This window comes from Aythya ferina, assembly GCF_964211825.1.
Source record: "Aythya ferina genome assembly, chromosome: 5".
Lineage (NCBI taxonomy): Eukaryota > Metazoa > Chordata > Aves > Anseriformes > Anatidae > Aythya > Aythya ferina.
The window spans coordinates 64735816-64740363 of NC_140301.1; the positions used below are offsets into that span (position 1 = coordinate 64735816).

The window sequence follows — 4548 nt, forward strand, 5'->3', positions numbered from 1 at the left end:
ATTTAAAGAGGCCACCTACAGAAATGTGACGTCCATTCAATCAAATTATTGCAGCAGGTGTTAAATGCTGCCTAGAAGATTTAGCCAGTGTTTCAGCATAGAAAAAAAATGAGAAAAATATCAAAGGCTATAAGTCTCTGTTCTGTGTCTACCATGGGCAAAATGTATCTTTAAATAATTCAAGGATACACGCAAGGATAATTAATGACATAACTTTTTGCAATTTTGGTTTAAAGGATTGTGTTTTTCCTCACCATAAACAAAAATGTGAAAGTTGGATGCTGAGCTTTGCTGCCGCAGACAGCCTTTCCGCAGGGAGCTGAGCAGGATCAGAAGTGAGGGCATGCATTCAAATGACAGGTGATGGTCTCCTCGCCAGCGGAGGGCACAACCCCTGTGTGTGAGGGCACAGCTGGTCCCCCAGTACCCCACTGGGCTCTGCAAGGGCACCGCACTGGGCTGGAAGCCCCACTGCTCTGTGGGGAGTGACAGAGCCTGGCTGCTGGTGGCTGTTGCTTGCTTTGGGTCCGGCATCCAAAGATTCAAGAAGCTCCCCAGGGCAAGAGTTATTCCATTATGTGATCCGGCTACTTCATAAAAACTGCGTGTCTGTATCTCATTTAATGTCTTGCCCCATTTACGCCTGCCTTCCAGAGAAGGAGCCTCTATTGCATTTGCCCCCCCCCCCCCCCCCCCTTTTTTTATTTTATTTTTTAACATATAACCTGGAAATTTATTTTAAGATATACTTTGGAAGTTTTGAAACCCTGACATCTTCCAGCTATAATTCATCAGTCCTCTTAGTCATCCCTCAAGAAACGCATGCTGGTTTTTTGTTTTATTTTTCTCCAGTGGATTTCCTGCTATTTGACAAAATTGCTTTAAAGTACTAAGAACACGGGCAGTTGATCATGCCCAATGTATGTCATACCAAATGATTCATTGAGCAGTTTCTCTTCCAAAACCCAAAGTTTTGTTGGTAGGATGCATCCCACAGAGGCATCAGTCCACAGCTTTGATTGCTGCTGGTTTGGGACCCCTCCTTGGAGATCTCCAATAACTGCCTGGCCGTGGGGCTGGGCACCCTGCTCAGGGGGCCCAGGGGCACCCAGAGGTGCTCCAGCCCCAGCCACGTGTGATGGTGTGAGCACGGGCACCACCTCAATGCTTGGATCCTTCAGTACAGACATCCATCCCCAATAGCACAGATGAGTAATTTTCCTGGTAAAGCATCATAAGTTTAGGATTAAATTCCCTGAAAATGGCACGAAACCATGTAAAATAATATATATAGAGAGTATATAATAGACCTTTCTTATAAGTGGGCCATGGTGTAGTATGATCTTAAATAGCTTTGACAACACACCAAACATGATAAATTTATATCCACACTGGTTATCTTCCTGATCATGAAGCCCACTGTAATATGTGACTTTTTCTACTATTTCTGCTTTTATTCTTAATATGATGCTTTATTTTCTTTAGTATTGTTACAATTCCCGCTTCTAGAGTTTTCTGTGGTTTGGTTTTGTTGTGTTTTCCTGGTTTATTTATCAAATTTTTCTTTTTTATGCCAGCAGTTCCAGTCGTACAGCAGTGCTGTCATAACCATGCTGGATCTTTGTGCTTTTGTTGAAGTAGTGTACTCTTGCACGTCCCTTCTACATGTTAATTAAAATTTTGCAGCCTTTATTCAGGCAGTTACCTGTTCTCACTTTTGGTATCTTCTTTCACAGGTAAAATAACTTTTTTTTTTTTTTTTAATATAATTGCTACCTGTGTAGTTAGAATAAGGTTTAAGTTGGCAGTTGAGGGAAAAAAATGCCAAATATTGTAAAGATAGGAAGAGCAAGGCAGAAAAGTCAGAAGGATTAGTGGGATAATGGAAGAATTCATGATGTGCAGCCAGGATTTGAGGCGGTTCATCAGGACAAGGAAGCAGAGGAAAAAAGCCTTCAGCTGTCCTTGGTAGTGTGGCTTCACCTGAAAGTCATGGGAGAGGCAAAATCAGAACAGATTTAATGACCAAAGGACCCTGTGCAGTTACTATACAGTGAGCAACAGGGAATTTCTCCTACTAAATACTATATGCTGCCTATAAGAACACTCATTTCAGAAAATAATCCCAGACTTGTTGTAAAGAGTTCAGGTACCAGACCATACTACACCCTGAACAAAACAGCTGAAGGCTTGGACTCCTCCCTGTGAAAGCCCTTCCTCTCATTGCTAGCCATGTTGTGCATCCCCTTATAATTTCTAAATCATGTTCAAGTCTCAGGAAAACTCTTTTCCTCATTTAAAAGTAGGCTTTTGAAACATAAAGACATGGTGGCAGCCCTTTTCTGAACTCTTTCTTGTTTGTTGGCCTTTTTTACAGCTTAATATCAATGCAGAACTGACCTTATTAGTACTGCTTCTGATAGTAAGATTCCCCTCTACTCTTCTGTTTATTATTCTAACAAGAGGGAAGGCCATATGTCATGCTGGGATCACTAAATGATGTCCAATCTAGCCGTGATTACCAGGCTCCCTACCTACTTTTATATGGCTGACTTGCCCTTGTCATTTTGCCAGAAATAATTTTGCTGTCTTCTATGTCATTGGAAAAACATTCAAGACAATTGGCCCAACATCAAGCTTCTGCAGTAAAGATAGAGCCTATGTTGCACAGTGATTTTGCATTTAAAATGACTACAGGCGAGACAGTTTTTTTGCTGCTTATAGTATATGATGATTTGACTATAACAATTACCATTAAATATAATACATTTAAAGATATAATAAAGTCTAAATATTTTAGAATTTTGTAATTTCATAAAATTGATATTTAGTGAAAATACTTTATCACCTAAAGTTATTAAACAATAACACGTCTGTTACAAATGCTAGTGAAATTAAAAAATAATAATTAGCCCTTCTGCATCGAGGGTACAAGAGGTCTAGTCAGAAATCTGAGTGGTGAGGTGGGGAACTGCAGATGGAAGGGCCTCTCATTTCTAAACCTCTTTTAGGAATACCATTGCAATTTCCAAATTCCAGGTTTCCTATTGAGTTTCCATTTATTTATTCATACAGACACACAAATACAGCTGATAATTCAAAAAATGAAAGCACCTATACTAGCCAAAGCTGTGTAAGAGCATTCACACCCAAGACAGTAGGAGAAGGAAAGCAGCACACATACAAAGAATGACCTGAAGCAAGCAAGCTGTCACAGCGGTTATGGGAACAGCGTGATATTTTGTACAACACATCCCAAGGGAAGGGTGAATCTCTGAAGGCTCTACACAGAGAAAGCCCAGAGACATTCATGCACGTTAAGCTAACTAAATTAATCACAGGAACACCACTCCAAAGGGGAAACCAAAGCATGCTGCCCTCTCTTTCACTGAGCAGAAGCACTCACTGTACTTGCAGTGCCGAAGATGTGCAAGCGTTTGCTGTATATCGCTGTGTTACAGGAGAGAGCAACTCAAACGCCCTGCGCAGAGGCTGGGGAGATGCTGAAAGCTGACGCAGATCCCGGCCTCATCTTTCAGAGCTATGCAGTAGACCCACGCTGTGGTGAATGTAAAGCAGCGATACCCCCCCCGCAGCGCTGCCTCTGCCCAGCTCCCTTCCAGCAGGGACTCAAAGGCTCAGCCGCACTCAGCCGGAGGTGTGTGCCTTCTCCTGGGAGCAGAGAGCATTTCCAGCAGCAGAGCTGCGGGTGCCACAGCGCCCAGCCCCAGGGGGCTGCAGGAGGGCCCACGCCTGTTACCTCTCATCCCCTTGGGCTGAAGGCCCTGCTGAGCCGAAGGATGGTGAGCTCACGGGGCTCCTGCTGCTGCTTGAACGGTGGCAGAGGGAAAACCTCAGTCCCCCAGACAGCTTCTGGCTGGGTTCGATCCCCCCCAGGTACCTGAGTGGGATAGCATCTGTGAAACTGGGCATGGCCTTCACAGGGAGCTGGGGGGTTATCAAAAAGGGCAAAACCAGAGCAAACCATGCATACCGTAGTGCGACATGTTCCTGTGTCCATTCTTCAAGTCCGTCCCTTGCAACAGTTAATTAGGTGCCTTGGCACGGATCTTACACCAGGATATGTGCGGGGAAGTAATTTCTGGCCCCTTCTCTCCCCATCCAGGCAGACAGGCTTCACACACTAACAGCAGAAAGGCTCAGCTGATAATGAGCTCCTAATGAGCTTCTGGTCACCTGTGGGAGCATTTTATATTCTGCTGCTGAGTGCCTGCAGCAGGCACCAATCCTCAGCCCAAATTTCACTGCCTTAACCTGAGTCTTGAGCAGGATTAAAGGTAAGCATCCTGTGCAGGCTTGGAAACCTAAGCTGGAACATGCACTTCCCAGGCTCTCAGCACCCTGGCAGCTGGGTGTGTCCTGGGCAGAAGCAAAGGGTGATGCAATGTTAGGTAGCAGTTGGTGGAGTTTGTTTTTCAGATTTTTTTTTAAGCTACTGCTGTTAAAAAATAAATAAATAGCAAAGGGCAATGTTAGCAACATGATTCTAATTTGTTTAATCAGATTATGTTGTTTTCTTCTCTGCTG

General features: G+C 43.8%; 1 long non-coding RNA gene across 1 annotated transcript; it reads right to left on the bottom strand.

Annotated features, from left to right (window-relative positions):
* Window positions 1–200: 200 nt before the first annotated feature.
* LOC311437616 lies at window positions 201–4246 on the bottom strand. The gene is made up of 2 exons (XR_014693592.1): window positions 3995–4246; window positions 201–1983 (listed from the first exon to the last, which is right to left on the bottom strand). It is a non-coding gene; the product is annotated as an uncharacterized lncRNA (long non-coding RNA).
* Between the last annotated feature and the right edge of the window lie 302 nt (window positions 4247–4548).